Source organism: Lissotriton vulgaris, chromosome 6, assembly GCF_964263255.1.
Source record: "Lissotriton vulgaris chromosome 6, aLisVul1.2, whole genome shotgun sequence".
Classification (NCBI taxonomy): domain Eukaryota; kingdom Metazoa; phylum Chordata; class Amphibia; order Caudata; family Salamandridae; genus Lissotriton; species Lissotriton vulgaris.
The window spans coordinates 927088677-927106120 of record NC_141694.1 but is presented as its reverse complement, the minus strand read 5'-3'; positions in this window follow the sequence as shown (position 1 = coordinate 927106120).

The window sequence follows — 17444 nt, the reverse complement described above, 5'->3', positions numbered from 1 at the left end:
TAAATTATTTATTGGTCTTTATTTAGAATTAATTGTTAATTAATTTTCTATGGGTAATTAATTAAATTTGTATTGCCAATTAATTTTATTTAAATGATTAATTGCTAAATATGTTAATTTTATTAATTTATTTTCTGTAGCGGGTTGTGGTTTAATAGGGGAATAGGGTGGGAAGTTATTTATTTATGATTAATTAAATAAATAAATTTATGTATTTGTATTTAATTTGAATTAATTGTTAATTAATTTTTAATTGTTAATTAATTAATTGTTAATTCGTAATTAATTTGTATTAATAGGTAACTACTTGTAATAATTATTTTAAATTTGTAATTTGAATTGATTAATTATTATATTATATTAAATTGGTAATTACTTTTAATTAATTTTTTATAGATATTAATTTATATTTTTTTAAATAATATATGAAGTATTTACTTTCCCTACTGTTGCCCTCTCTGTAATGGGAATTGTAATTTTTACCCCTACGCTATCCAACGCTTTCCCTACTGCTGCACTCTTTGGAGTGGGAATAGTAATTTTTACCTCTACGCTATCCAACGCTTTCCCTACTGTTGCACTCACTGGAGTGCGAATAGTAATTTTTACCCCTACGCTATCCAACGCTTTCTCTACTGTTGCACCCACTGGAGTGCGAATAGTAATTTTTACCGCTACGCTATCCAACGCTTTCCCTACTGTTGCACTCTTTGGAGTGGGAATAGTAATTGTAACCCCTACGCTATCCAACGCTTTCCCTACTGTTGCACTCTTTGGAGTAGGAATAGTAATTTTTACCCCTACACTATCCAACGCTTTCCCTACTGTTGCACTCTTTGCAGTTGGAATAGTAATTTTTACCCCTACGCTATCCAACGCTTTCCCTACTGTTGCACTCTTTGGAGTGGGAATAGTAATTTTTACCCGTACGCTATCCAACGTTTTACCTACTGTTGAACTCTTTGAAGTCGGAATAGTAATTTTTACCGCTACGCTATCCAACGCTTTCCCTACTGTTGCACTCATTGGAGTGGGAATAGTAATTTTAACACTCTTGCTATGCTACAGTAATAATATTGTATATTTATCAATAATAATATGTTATTATATATATATGTTTTAACAAATAAAATTGTATTTTTTTTAACTGAAATTAATTATTTGATAATTGTAAGGTTATTTAAGTATTTTTAAGTATATTTTAGTTATTTATTTTTTATATTTTTTTAATTTTACATTAATTTGAATAAATTCGATATTTTTACAAAGTACATATTTTTAAACAATATTTTTAATTTGATATTTTTGTACTTACCTGTTTGTAGATAGGACTTCGATATTTTGGTAGTCGATATTTTGGAGTCGATATTTTAAATGCCTATATTTTTGTAGTTGATATTATGTCAGTGATCCTTACCTCTTGTCGCCTGGCATCCTCAGAGCTGGTAGTTCCTAATGTGTTCCACCAAGTTGTTGCAGCTAACAACCGTGAGAGTCAATATCCAGTGGCTCTGGTTCCTTTTGAATGGGGGGGTCTCAGGTTCCTTGAGGGCGCCAGTGAGTCCATCCATACCTGCGGATTGTCTGCTTGGCAATGAACTCGGGCATACCACCTGGAGGAAGTGGAGCTCAGGTTCCACTTGGAGATATTAGGGTTAACTGAGTAGATGTGCCTGACCACAAGGTCCATGGCAGCCTGAGAGGGTAGTCAAGAGGACCTGGAGTGGGGAAGAATGACCCAGGTGGTGCAGGAAACCCGCTCCCGAAACTCTCATGGTCACAGAGGAGGCTAACCCTGAGAGGGACACTCAGGAACCTACAGTGTAGGATGTGGCCGAACTGGGGAGCCTAACTGACCTGTCTAACTGGCAGCAGGAAGGGGGCTCCACTAGGGAGGAATTCTGCAAGGTGCAGAGGGAATGTCCTTCTCTTGTGGGTCTTTGGCAGCAGGCTGAGATCCAGGTAGATGGTGACGCCTCTTGCAAGCACCTGATTTACTGGGAGAATGGTCTCCTTTATAGTGAGCCTAAGGCTCCTGAGCCTGGTGAAACTCATGAGTTGGTGGTCCTCCTGTGCTACAGGGTCTTCCTACCGGCAGTGGCTCATGCTGAACCCCGGGCAGGTCATTTTGGGCAAGACAAGACCTCTGATAGGCTTGTCACTCACTGTTTTTGGCCTAAAATGAGGGAGACCTCAGGTGCATTCTGTAGGTCCTCTCCTACCTGCCAGGCAAGTGGCAGATCAAGGGGAATTGCAAGGCCCCAGTAGCCATTTCCTGTTGTTAGCAGCCCCTTTGAGAGGGTGGGCATCAACATCATTGGGTCTCTGGACCCCAAGACAGCATGGGCAACAGTTTTATTCTGGTATTGGTAGACCATGCCACCCGGTACCTGGAAGCAATTCCTCTAAGTACTGTGAGAGGCGTGCCATGGCCAGGGCACTGATAGGAATCTTTACCTAGGTGGGTTTTCCAAAGGAGGTGATATCCGACCGGGGTTCCAACTTGATGTCTGGTACATGAGGGCCATGTGGAAGGAGTGTGGGGTAACCTACAAGTTCTCCACTCCTTACCAGCCCCAAACCAATGGGCTTTTTGAAAGGTTCAACAGGACCCTTAAAGGCATGATTAGGCACCTGCCAGAGTCCATGAGGCAGAAATGGGACGTCCTCCTGCCATGTCTTTTGTTCGCTTACAGGGAGATACAACAGAAGGAGGCTGTTTTTAAACTCTTTGGACTGTATGGACACTCTGTAAGAGGCCCTCTCAGTTTGGTAAAGGAGGGCTAGGACCAAGCTCCAGGGAGAACCCCGCAGCATGTGGTCAGCTACATGCTGGCACTCCGCAACCAAACAGTGCACTTCCAGCAGCTCGCCCAAGAGAATCTGGAAGCCTTCCAGGAGGACATGAAACTCTGGTTTGACCGTAATTCCACTCTGGTTGAGGGTCAGCCTGGCCACAATGGTGGGTGATGGAGCCTGTATAGCCCCAGGCCCTGCAAGACCACTGGTCTTACCTTATGAGGGAAGGAGAGTAAAAGTTATGTCACCCACTTGGTGGGCCTCAAGACTCCTAGGTACCTTTTAAGGATCCTTCATGGCAATTGCCTAAAGCCCCACTTTGAGAGCTCTGAGCTTACCATGCTCTTGGTTACTAATAAAGGGGTAGAAGGGGAAAATGATCCTCTCCCTGAACTTCTTTCTTCCAAGGAGCAGGATAGGTCAGTGGAAGGTGTCAGCATCTCCCCTGCACTGACGCTAGATCAACAGAGAAACTGTCACCAGTTGCTGGAGCAGTTTACCTCTTTGTTCTCACTTACCCCAGGACTCACTGCATGGCGTACCCATGATTTTGATACTAGGAACAGCACACCTGTCAAAATGTACAGGTTGCCTGACATGGTAAGAGCCAGCATTAAGGAGGAGTTCTCCAAGATGCTGGCATTAGCGGTTATTGAGCCCTCCAACCGCCCTTGGTCCAGCCCAGTGCTGTTGGTCCCCAAGGCTGGTCCTCCAGGTGCCACACCTGAGCTTAAGTTCTGTGTGGACTACAGTGAAATCAATACAGTCACCAAGACTGATGCACACCCCATTCCCAGAACTGATGAGCTCATAGATCGGCTTGGAGCTGCCAAGTTCCTCAGCACGTTTGACTTAACGTCTGGGTACTGGCAGATTGTTTTGGTCGAGAGGCTAAAGAGAGGTCTGTGTTCTCTACCTCAGAAGGGCAATTCCAGTTCCAGGTCATGCCATTTTGATTGTAGCATGCCCCTGCCATCTTTCAGAGCTAGATCGACCAGGACCTGGCTGGGTTGTAGAACGTCAGTGCTGCTGACCTAGATGACATTGCTGTTTTCAGTTCTAGCTGGGAAGACCACCTGTGCCAGCTTCAGGAAGTACTGCAGGCTCTGCAGAGTGTTAGCCTGCCTACCAAGGCCAGTAAGTGCCAGATAGTGCAAGGTGGTTCAGTGGTCTACTTTGGTCACCAAGTGTGAGGTGGCAAGGTGTAGCCCCTCTAGGCAAAATATAAACCATTCTGGCTTGGGAGCCCCCTGAGACTCAGGCAGAGAGGAGAGCCATGGGCTTGCCGTATTGGATCCTGATTGAAGTCTTAGGGACATAAAAAACTTCCATCTAACCTGCTACATCACCTGGACTCTGCAATCTGAGAGTATTACCCTGCCAAGTGGTGCCAATCTAGTCTTGGACTGGTTGAAGTGTGTATAAAGTGCTGCCACTCCAGTGGTCATGCCCCTCTCATGACGGGCTTCATATGGCATCTTGCAGCATGTCTGTGCTACTGGTGTGCCGAAGGTGCACCTAAGGCAATCACGTCTGTGCCTTGACCACGCCCAGCACCCATCCACTCGCCGATTAGATCCAGATGGGGTACAGAGGCGTACTTACTCTCGAGAGGTGCTGCTAGCAGTCAGGTCTTCTGGCAAGTTTGCACAGTGCACAAGAATATGACCCATGGCCTTACTTGACACCATAGTTTATTTTGCTTAACATACAAAACTATTTGCTCTACTTCTAAATCCTCAGAACGTACAAATGTAACAGAGGCCTTGTCTTTTGGAATAAATAGTGAAAGTCCCCTGGCTCATTCAAATTTTAAATGTACACTGTTGAACACTTAGGGGTCTATTAGGATGGCGGTCAGAAAACCTCCCCGAGCGACATGGTAGCAGGAAAAGACAGCCCGCAAGGACTGCGGCATAACCGCTGGTCCAATTAGGATGCTTCATTTCGACTGCAGCTGATTCTGGCGATTCAGATTGCAGCGGTCGCTGCTGCCAGCAGCACCGCCACGATGTTAAAAGGAGCATGTCCTGCATCTCCCGGCACTGTGTGACAGGCACTGCACTGTGCCTGCCACCTGGTACAGGGACATGTACCCCCCTGTGCACCCACGTACCCCCCAACACATTGGGGGCCCGCAATGGGCCCCCAGAGACATTCTCTGCATGCCTTTTCATGGCGGTTCCACCGCAGTGAAAAGGCTGGCTACCGCCGGCATCATAATCGTGCTGGCAGTGCTTGGTCCTGATCCACCACAATTGTAGCGGTACAGCTCTGCCCGCCAGGCAAGCGGGTGGACTGCAACTGGCGGAAAAGTGGCGGGCGGAAAATCACACTGCCGCGGTCACGACCGCGATACTAATCGGACCGGCGGTTTTCCGGGTTTCGTTCGCGGGCGGATGGCCGCTGCCGGCCCGACGGTTGCCACCGCAGGACTGGTGGCGGCCATCCGCCCGCCATCCTAATAGACTCCCAGATCTTTAGTCAAGCATCACTTTGAAACTCTTTAATTTTTATTGACCTCCGAATTGACATGGTTTTTGTCACAGAAACCTGGTCTGATCATAACTTTAGTCAAGAGAGCATTTCAGCAGTCCCCTTGGCTATGATATCTTTTGCCTGGATAGACCTGGGAAAAAAGGGGGAGGGTTAGCTGTGGTTTATCATGACCACTTTCAGACAATCTTTACTCCAGTCTCTGGGGAGAGTGTTGAAGTGTTATTGATCAATCTAGCACTCTATAAGATGCAGTCATTTAATGGCATACTGGTCTACTCTGCACTCCCAGGCCTAGAACCAGTTTTTCTGATCAGCTTAGCACTCGCCTTGAATCATCTATTTGAAATTCGAATTTCTCAGTACTGAGAGATTTTAACTTCCATTTGGAAAACAGACTCCAACTCAGTAAGACTCATAGATATCCCTACTGGTTTTAGACTATCTTTAAGGATTGGCAGTCCCACCCACTGTGCCGGACATATGCTTGATGGGATTTTTTCCAAAATCCCAATATTGGCGACCCAACAATTTTTTCCTCTGTCTTGGACTGATCACCACACAGTGAACTGGCAGATACTGTCACAGGAAAAATCAATGAGCGCACCTGTGAGCCAAAATTCTCAAACAGAGCCTGGCATAAACTTCAATCCATGGAATATAACTCACTACTCATGTCCTCATCTCCTAAATTAATGGACACTGTAGAACAGATGTTGGAGAACTATACTAACTGGATTAGCTCCGTCCCCAGATATCATGGCTCCAGCCAAGCAAACGTCTAAAATTAAAACGGAATCCCAACCTAGGTACGACAAGACTCTTAAAGCCTCCATTCAAAAGTGTTGCAGACAAGAACGGAAATGGTGTACATATTATGAGCCTTCAGAGAAAGCTATATATAAACTAAGTCTAGCTGAACATAAAAATATTTTCATAACAGCAAAGTCAGCCTACTACTCAGAACAAATTAAAATATCCAGTGACTCCAGCAAAACTCTTTTTCAAATGTAAAAAAAATTGACAATACCTACAATGAGTATTTTTGCAGCTAATAGCAAATGGTCTGTGACTCCTAAGCCAGTTTTTTCGAAGGCAAAGTTGCGAGTATCTTTAAGAAGTTTACCGCCAGCAATAAGGTCATTAATTCGACAACTTAGCCCCCTAGCCCAGGTATAGGGAGCAAGGTTTCAAGATGTTTGAGGCCCCTTCAGTAGAACAACTGAGGAAGTTCATCCCTAAAATCAAATCAGGCTCCTCCCAAGATCCGTGTTCACCAAAAATAGTGGACATGGCAATGCAGCCAGTGGCACTTCATCTGTCATAAATATTTGCAGCAATGTTCAAATCCGGGGTCTTTCCCTTCCACTGGAATTCAACCTCAGTCCTTCCACTCCTAAAAAAAGCCAGCCTTAATGCAATGAATCTGAATAACTGTCGTCCCATCTCCAAGCTTCCCTACCCTGCTAAGTTTGTGGAGAAAGTGATGAAGAAGTAGCTTGATGCCTTCATCCATAATTACCATCTCCTTGACGACACCCAGTTCAGATTTAGGTGATATCATAGTACTGAATCTGCGCTGGTGATGGCAACAGAGGAAATTGAAGCAATTCAGGATAGGGGAGGGAACACAGCCCTCGTCCTACGTGATATTTCTGCGGCCTTCGATATGGTCAACCGTAGTGTGCTGGTGACCGTATGCGGAGTCTAAGGATAGGGATCCGGCGCTTGCTCTCCTACTGTGTTTTCTCTTTAACAGGCAAACACAACAGGTGATGGACAGAATGTGGATCAATGTCACACACTCACCCCAGTCCAAAGATCTGGGCCCAAATCCATAGTTTTTTTGCACACCACACCACCCTGGGTTAGACAATGGCGATATGCAAATCAGCTCTGACCCTGTGCCCCATGGGAACAGTCCAGTCCGAACTACAAAAGCCATGTCCTTCCCAGAACGGAATCAAGCATCCGAGGACCGGACCGGTTTCGAGGTAACACCTCTCATCAGCCCGGCTAGCTTGACTCCAGTGGTGTGGAGTGCCTGGGACCCACGTCTGGGCATCCCCAGCGCACTTAGGGCGGAATATGCAAACACAACAGGTGATGGACAGAATGTGGATCAATGTCACACACTCACCCCAGTCCAAGGATCTGGGCCCAAATCCATCATTTTTTTGCACTCCACACCACCCTGGGTTAGACAATGGCGATATGCAAATCAGCTCTGACCCTGTGCCCCATGGGAACAGTCCAGTCCGAACTACAAAAGCCATGTCCTTCCCAGAACGGAATCAAGCATCCGAGGACCGGACCGGTTTCGAGGTAACACCTCTCATCAGCCCGGCTAGCTTGACTCCAGTGGTGTGGAGTGCCTGGGACCCACGTCTGGGCATCCCCAGCGCACTTAGGGCGGAATATGCAAACACAACAGGTGATGGACAGAATGTGGATCAATGTCACACACTCACCCCAGTCCAAAGATCTGGGCCCAAATCCATCGTTTTTTTGCACTCCACACCACCCTGGGTTAGACAATGGCGATATGCAAATCAGCTCTGACCCTGTGCCCCATGGGAACAGTCCAGTCCGAACTACAAAAGCCATGTCCTTCCCAGAACGGAATCAAGCATCCGAGGACCGGACCGGTTTCGAGGTAACACCTCTCATCAGCCCGGCTAGCTTGACTCCAGTGGTGTGGAGTGCCTGGGACCCACGTCTGGGCATCCCCAGCGCACTTAGGGCGGAATATGCAAACACAACAGGTGATGGACAGAATGTGGATCAATGTCACACACTCACCCCAGTCCAAAGATCTGGGCCCAAATCCATCGTTTTTTTGCACTCCACACCACCCTGGGTTAGACAATGGCGATATGCAAATCAGCTCTGACCCTGTGCCCCATGGGAACAGTCCAGTCCAAACTACAAAAGCCATGTCCTTCCCAGAACGGAATCAAGCATCCGAGGACCGGACCAGTTTCGAGGTAACACCTCTCATCAGCCCGGCTAGCTTGACTCCAGTGGTGTGGAGTGCCTGGGACCCACGTCTGGGCATCCCCAGCGCACTTAGGGCGGAATATGCAAACACAACAGGTGATGGACAGAATGTGGATCAATGTCACACACTCACCCCAGTCCAAAGATCTGGGCCCAAATCCATCGTTTTTTTGCACTCCACACCACCCTGGGTTAGACAATGGCGATATGCAAATCAGCTCTGACCCTGTGCCCCATGGGAACAGTCCAGTCCGAACTACAAAAGCCATGTCCTTCCCAGAACGGAATCAAGCATCCGAGGACCGGACCGGTTTCGAGGTAACACCTCTCATCAGCCCGGCTAGCTTGACTCCAGTGGTGTGGAGTGCCTGGGACCCACGTCTGGGCATCCCCAGCGCACTTAGGGCGGAATATGCAAACACAACAGGTGATGGACAGAATGTGGATCAATGTCACACACTCACCCCAGTCCAAAGATCTGGGCCCAAATCCATCGTTTTTTTGCACTCCACACCACCCTGGGTTAGACAATGGCGATATGCAAATCAGCTCTGACCCTGTGCCCCATGGGAACAGTCCAGTCCGAACTACAAAAGCCATGTCCTTCCCAGAACGGAATCAAGCATCCGAGGACCGGACCGGTTTCGAGGTAACACCTCTCATCAGCCCGGCTAGCTTGACTCCAGTGGTGTGGAGTGCCTGGGACCCACGTCTGGGCATCCCCAGCGCACTTAGGGCGGAATATGCAAACACAACAGGTGATGGACAGAATGTGGATCAATGTCACACACTCACCCCAGTCCAAAGATCTGGGCCAAAATCCATCGTTTTTTTGCACTCCACACCACCCTGGGTTAGACAATGGCGATATGCAAATCAGCTCTGACCCTGTGCCCCATGGGAACAGTCCAGTCCGAACTACAAAAGCCATGTCCTTCCCAGAACGGAATCAAGCATCCGAGGACCGGACCGGTTTCGAGGTAACACCTCTCATCAGCCCGGCTAGCTTGACTCCAGTGGTGTGGAGTGCCTGGGACCCACGTCTGGGCATCCCCAGCGCACTTAGGGCGGAATATGCAAACACAACAGGTGATGGACAGAATGTGGATCAATGTCACACACTCACCCCAGTCCAAAGATCTGGGCCCAAATCCATCGTTTTTTTGCACTCCACACCACCCTGGGTTAGACAATGGCGATATGCAAATCAGCTCTGACCCTGTGCCCCATGGGAACAGTCCAGTCCGAACTACAAAAGCCATGTCCTTCCCAGAACGGAATCAAGCATCCGAGGACCGGACCGGTTTCGAGGTAACACCTCTCATCAGCCCGGCTAGCTTGACTCCACTGGAGTCAAGCTAGCCGGGCTGATGAGAGGTGTTACCTCGAAACCGGTCCGGTCCTCGGATGCTTGATTCCGGTCTGGGAAAGATATGGCTGTGTAGTTCGGACTGGACTGTTCCCATGGGGCACAGGGTCAGAGCTGATTTGCATAAAGCCATTATCTAACCCAGGGTGGTGTGGAGTGCAAAAAACGATGGATTTAGGCCCAGATCATTGTACTGGGGTGAATGTAAGACATTGATCTACATTCTGTCCATCAAATTGTTTTTTGTAATTTTCTCCCTGAGTGTACTGGGGTAGCTCAGACGTGGGTCCCAGAGCCTCCACACCACTGGAGTCAAGCTAGCCGGGCTGATGAGAGGTGTTACCTCGAAACCGGTCCGGTCCTCGGATGCTTGATTCCGGTCTGGGAAAGATATGGCTGTGTAGTTCGGACTGGACTGTTCCCATGGGGCACAGGGTCAGAGCTGATTTGCATAAAGCCATTATCTAACCCAGGGTGGTGTGGAGTGCAAAAAACGATGGATTTAGGCCCAGATCATTGTACTGGGGTGAATGTAAGACATTGATCTACATTCTGTCCATCAAATTGTTTTTTGTAATTTTCTCCCTGAGTGTACTGGGGTAGCTCAGACGTGGGTCCCAGAGCCTCCACACCACTGGAGTCAAGCTAGCCGGGCTGATGAGAGGTGTTACCTCGAAACCGGTCCGGTCCTCGGATGCTTGATTCCGGTCTGGGAAAGATATGGCTGTGTAGTTCGGACTGGACTGTTCCCATGGGGCACAGGGTCAGAGCTGATTTGCATAAAGACATTATCTAACCCAGGGTGGTGTGGAGTGCAAAAAACGATGGATTTAGGCCCAGATCATTGTACTGGGGTGAATGTAAGACATTGATCTACATTCTGTCCATCAAATTGTTTTTTGTAATTTTCTCCCTGAGTGTACTGGGGTAGCTCAGACGTGGGTCCCAGAGCCTCCACACCACTGGAGTCAAGCTAGCCGGGCTGATGAGAGGTGTTACCTCGAAACCGGTCCGGTCCTCGGATGCTTGATTCCGGTCTGGGAAAGATATGGCTGTGTAGTTCGGACTGGACTGTTCCCATGGGGCACAGGGTCAGAGCTGATTTGCATAAAGACATTATCTAACCCAGGGTGGTGTGGAGTGCAAAAAACGATGGATTTAGGCCCAGATCATTGTACTGGGGTGAATGTAAGACATTGATCTACATTCTGTCCATCAAATTGTTTTTTGTAATTTTCTCCCTGAGTGTACTGGGGTAGCTCAGACGTGGGTCCCAGAGCCTCCACACCACTGGAGTCAAGCTAGCCGGGCTGATGAGAGGTGTTACCTCGAAACCGGTCCGGTCCTCGGATGCTTGATTCCGGTCTGGGAAAGATATGGCTGTGTAGTTCGGACTGGACTGTTCCCATGGGGCACAGGGTCAGAGCTGATTTGCATAAAGACATTATCTAACCCAGGGTGGTGTGGAGTGCAAAAAACGATGGATTTAGGCCCAGATCATTGTACTGGGGTGAATGTAAGACATTGATCTACATTCTGTCCATCAAATTGTTTTTTGTAATTTTCTCCCTGAGTGTACTGGGGTAGCTCAGACGTGGGTCCCAGAGCCTCCACACCACTGGAGTCAAGCTAGCCGGGCTGATGGGAGGTGTTACCTCGAAACCGGTCCGGTCCTCGGATGCTTGATTCCGGTCTGGGAAAGATATGGCTGTGTAGTTCGGACTGGACTGTTCCCATGGGGCACAGGGTCAGAGCTGATTTGCATAAAGCCATTATCTAACCCAGGGTGGTGTGGAGTGCAAAAAACGATGGATTTAGGCCCAGATCATTGTACTGGGGTGAATGTAAGACATTGATCTACATTCTGTCCATCAAATTGTTTTTTGTAATTTTCTCCCTGAGTGTACTGGGGTAGCTCAGACGTGGGTCCCAGAGCCTCCACACCACTGGAGTCAAGCTAGCCGGGCTGATGAGAGGTGTTACCTCGAAACCGGTCCGGTCCTCGGATGCTTGATTCCGGTCTGGGAAAGATATGGCTGTGTAGTTCGGACTGGACTGTTCCCATGGGGCACAGGGTCAGAGCTGATTTGCATAAAGCCATTATCTAACCCAGGGTGGTGTGGAGTGCAAAAAACGATGGATTTAGGCCCAGATCATTGTACTGGGGTGAATGTAAGACATTGATCTACATTCTGTCCATCAAATTGTTTTTTGTAATTTTCTCCCTGAGTGTACTGGGGTAGCTCAGACGTGGGTCCCAGAGCCTCCACACCACTGGAGTCAAGCTAGCCGGGCTGATGAGAGGTGTTACCTCGAAACCGGTCCGGTCCTCGGATGCTTGATTCCGGTCTGGGAAAGATATGGCTGTGTAGTTCGGACTGGACTGTTCCCATGGGGCACAGGGTCAGAGCTGATTTGCATAAAGCCATTATCTAACCCAGGGTGGTGTGGAGTGCAAAAAACGATGGATTTAGGCCCAGATCATTGTACTGGGGTGAATGTAAGACATTGATCTACATTCTGTCCATCAAATTGTTTTTTGTAATTTTCTCCCTGAGTGTACTGGGGTAGCTCAGACGTGGGTCCCAGAGCCTCCACACCACTGGAGTCAAGCTAGCCGGGCTGATGAGAGGTGTTACCTCGAAACCGGTCCGGTCCTCGGATGCTTGATTCCGGTCTGGGAAAGATATGGCTGTGTAGTTCGGACTGGACTGTTCCCATGGGGCACAGGGTCAGAGCTGATTTGCATAAAGCCATTATCTAACCCAGGGTGGTGTGGAGTGCAAAAAACGATGGATTTAGGCCCAGATCATTGTACTGGGGTGAATGTAAGACATTGATCTACATTCTGTCCATCAAATTGTTTTTTGTAATTTTCTCTTTAACAGGCAGCAAGTGGTGGGTGAGTTTACTTCAAGACCCTACTCTCTGCAATTTGGGGTTCCACAGGCCTTATCATTGAGACCCATGATGTTTAACCCATACTTTACACTGCCGGTCATGATCATAAAACCCTTAGGCCTGTCTCAGGCATCCTACACAGATAACATGTAAATTGTCATGTCACTTTCCAAAGATGAGGCCAATTCTGATTATACTTTTAGAAATTGCATGAGTGAGGTGTGAAAATGGATAGGTGATAACTGCTTGAAAATAAATTCATCCAAGACCGAAGTCATCCTATTCAGAAACAATCTATCTCACTGGTCAACAGCCTGGTGGCCATCCGAAGTAGGCTCCCTCCGTACCTGGGTGCAAAAAGTCAAGAGTCTGGGGGTAATGCTAGATATTGAGCTAAAGCTGAAGGACAGAGTCAACAAGATCACAGCTGCTTCCTTTTATTCTCTGAGATTGATCAAGAAAATTGAGAAATACCTAACATTTGAGCTCTTAAAGACAGTGGTCATTCCTTTTGTATTGAAAAGACTTGATTACTTCAATAGTCTTTGTCTAAACCTCCTGAAAGGCTTACTGAAGAAGCTTCAGACTCTACAAAACTCAGTGGCAAGCTTTCTCCAAAAGATTCCCAAATTTCAATTATCAAAAGGGGCAATCAGAAAACTTTATTGGCTGCTGGTTAGGCAAAGCATTGTCTTTAAGGCTTTGTGTGTGGCCTAAAGACTCTCCAGGCATGGTTCCTCATACTTTAAGAACCACCTGAGGTGGTGCATCCCTAGTAGAATCCTTAGCTCGGGTTATGCCAAGAATTTAGTGATACCTGTTTTTTGACTGACCACATGGGGTGGCAGATGCTTCTTCAGGTCCACACACTTACTCTGGAACAGTATGCCATTGGAGCCCAAAGCAGCTCCTTCTCTTGCTGCTTTTAGAAAGTCCTTGAAAACTTGGCTCTTCGTACAGAAATAGGAGATCTGAGCAATCTTCTCTTGTCCTGTTAGCACCAAGATGCTTTGGGGCAATTGTTCATGCTCAATACATTTTCTCACCAGCGACAGCAACTACAGACTGGGTGACTTATTTTAGTAGGTAGGACTATATTCAGTGCATCCCACAACCAGTCATCAATCCTATGCTGGTCAAAGTCAGACACTTGGCTTAAGCTGGGTGCTTAGTTCTTCAGTTGACTGTAAAGAACTGCTGTGTCCAGAAGCAATGTGCACTAATTTCCGGCAACACCCAGTGGGTAGTATACTAATGCACTTGATAATGTGAACTTGTCTTAGTTCTAATAAGAACAACATTTCTTCATAGTTCGGAATCGTAAGATGTTGAGGTGTGCATTTAAAACAATTTTTAAATGCAATAGCAGTCCCTCCACCCCTTTACCGTATCCTATATTTCGTCACTATAGAATAAGCATTAAATATTTAATTGAAAAGACAAGGAAATGGAGTGATACAAAGAAGTACCTAGAATGATGAAAGAGAGGGACAACAAGTAAAAAGACAGTTGAGGAATAAGAGATTAAGGCGAAGGGATCAGCTAGCGATTCAGACGTGGGATCAGGAATGGTTTTGGAATTTCCATTGAGAGAAGTACATGGAAGAAATATAGTACATGTGCCGCAGACAAGAGCTGATTTTTTTCCTTTTACTACAAATTTGACAAATGTCCCGGACTGACTTGTATTCATTATTTGAGATTGTTCCCTAGTGATTTGTGGTCTGAATGTAAGTTTGCTGTTGCCTGGCCATTCAGAGAGCCTGAGTTGCATCAAACAATGCTCTGTCTGAGGAGGTAGCTAATAAATACAGACAAGTGATTGAACATTTGAAAAAGAAGGTGTCAGAAAAGACTATTAATTGGGCAAAGATTTAGAGAACTTCACAAAAGCAGAAAGACTCAGTGAGTACTTATAATAGGAGGTTCATGCATATTTTTAATAGACACAGCAAAGCTGGTGATCCCGAGAAAGATGGTATCAGTAGTTTTGTTTAATTGTTCGTTATGGGTTTGCATCCAGAATTAAGTAGTCATATCCGACAAAGTGAAATATGTTGTCAGGCAAACAATACTGATGAGATGTTGAAACTAGCCAAATATAGTGGTAATAGGGTTGAAGGAAAGCAGAAGAGAAGCTTATGGATGCCCTGACAAAACAATTTTAGCGAATTGGCTGAAATCAGCTGATGGTTTCAGACATAAGGAATGTTCAATCTGAAATGCTGGAGTGAATAGAATGCCTCAAATAAAAGACGTGAGAATAGGAAATGTGCACATGCACATACATACAACAGGGTGGAAAAGGGATGATTATGGAATGAATGCATATGTTGAAACATTAAAGAGGACCACAACTGTTCACTTTTTTGGTAAAACTAGGCACTGAAAGCAGGAATGCAGACAAAATGCAGATGGAATCCAGAATTGTTTTCCTCAGATGCAGAAAAATACATTGTCCATGGTTTCAACTCAATAAACTTCTGCACGTAGTATGAATGATCAGAAACAGTTTTGCACGACAATACTTTCAGCCCCAGTAATGCAGCAAAACCTGAGAAATACAATATCACATAGTCCAGGGTACCAACAGAACCCACTGATTCTAGATAATGATTCTTCTCAGTTTTCTTGAGGATGTAATTCACAATGACGATGCCTTAGAGGGGAGGAAGATTGCTCACTCGGAGCAGTCTTGGAGGTAGATCATAGTGGCCCGTACATTGATGATGAACTCAATGGCCACCCTGCTTTTTATTTACAATTGATATGATTCTAAAGTTCACTGTGGAAGCCCCTAAACTACCCCTCTCAGGAAGAGAGGTCCAAGGTGTAGGGATCAGTAATAGTAACATAGTCGAATTACAGCAGATGCCTCAGTTAAAACAGAGCAAAGGAGAATAAACATCAGATCTTTTTGTGTGATTCAAGTCCTGTGAATTTGTTGTGCTGAGACTTGGTTTGCAAAATGAATTATGTGATTTATTGCACACCGGATGCTGTTGTGAATGAAACACAAGATGAGATTTCAGTGTTAAAAATCAAATCACAAGATTCCATGGTTTAGTTTTTTCCAGCTTTAATGAAAGATGACCTGCCTCTGGATTTAAGACATACTGTCAAAGGAGAGGTGTGGCCTTTCTCTGGTGAATAGATAGAACTGATAAAAAGACAGAACTAGTGAAAATTAAAATAAAGCCTGATGCCATTTTCCCAAGAATTAAGCAAAATAAACTTTCAAGAAAGCAGAGGAAGGAATGAAACCAGTTATTAAGAAAATGATTGATCGGTGAATCCTTCAGGAAGTGCATGGTAGGCCTTTCAATTCTCCCATGATGGGGATTAAAAAAAACCTATGGGAAAAGGTGGCTCGTGCAGGAGCTTTAAAAAAAATTAATACAATTGTCATCCCATGTTGTCTGTGGTACCGAATCCAGCAGGGATTTTATTCCAAATTCCTTCAGATGCAGAATGGCATTGTCGAGCGCCGAACTCCAGAACCAGGCTTCCACAGGATCAGAAGATAGCTCCCAACTCCCTCACTCCACTGCAGTCAAAATCTCTTTTAACTAGCAGTAAGGAGGGGGAAAGGGGAAGTGGAGAGAAAGAGAGACTGCCACTGGGGATCTGGCTGGATGATAAACTAACCCTCAATACACAGGCCAGAAAAACCGCGGGCACATGCTTTGGCCTACTACGTTCCATCCGTAAGATCCTCCCTTTGCTCCCGCTTCAGTCTAGAAAACTACTTATACAGGGTCTTATACTGTCAAGACTTGACTACGGCAACGCCTTATACCTCGGTTCACCAAAAAAAGTCATCTCAAGGTTACAGGTGGTGCAAAACGTGGCCGCCCGAATCCTCACAGGCACAAAAAATCGCTGTTCTGCCAAACCTGCACTCAGAGAACTCCATTGGCTTCCGGTAGAGCAAAGGGTGCAGTTTAAGGCCATGTGCCTAACTCACAGAATCCTGCATGGAAAAGCCCCTCCTGTTCTCAAAGATCTCGTGACACCCTATACCACAAACAGAACTCTCCGCTCATCCAACGCTCATTTGACCCAAATACTCAGGGTCAAGAGAACACGCTTTGGGGGTCGGCGGTTCTCCTATCAGGCGTCCAGGATGTGGAATACTCTCCCACCGGACCTTCGTGCCCAACCTAATCTCCTGTCATTTCGCAAATCCTTGAAGACATGGCTGTTCCCCTGACCTCTTCCTGCCTCCGCCTGACTCGACCACTGGATTTCAGTTAGCGCTGGGACGCTCATGGGCAGCCATGCGCTCTACAAATCCCCTTCAAATTCAAATTCAAATTCACTGCGGTGTCTTGCTAGAAGGATATTTCCGTGAGGAACTCCCACACCTGAAATTACAAAGCACAAGATTACTCGTTCCCTACACAGAGTTATATACCAACTAAGTGCTCACATTGGGTTATAAATCCCCTCCATAAGTTTACCTGAACTAACAGTGGTAATTGCCTCTCTCTTGTAGTCTTATTAAGATGATTAAGTTTATGCAACTGTCCTTCTGTTTTTTTTCTTCGTGAATCAATCATGATTTAGATGGTAAGTTGGTAAGTACAAATATATATATATATTTTCACCTACTTGTAGATAGCTCTATCACAGGAGATTTACTTCAGAAAAGTCTCTAGCAATGTAGTAATCCACTGGACTCTTTACTCGCTACTTCAATGGCTACAGAAATCTGACGTACTGAAAGTTCTCCCTCAGGAAATATAACAAACTGTAGACTGGACCAAACAGCTTCAATGTAAGCAAGAAATTTAGATATACAAAGTCCGCAGCACGCTGGGAGAAGAGAGACTCTCTCCTACGACCAGCCACCGCAATACCTGGGTTCTCCCACGAA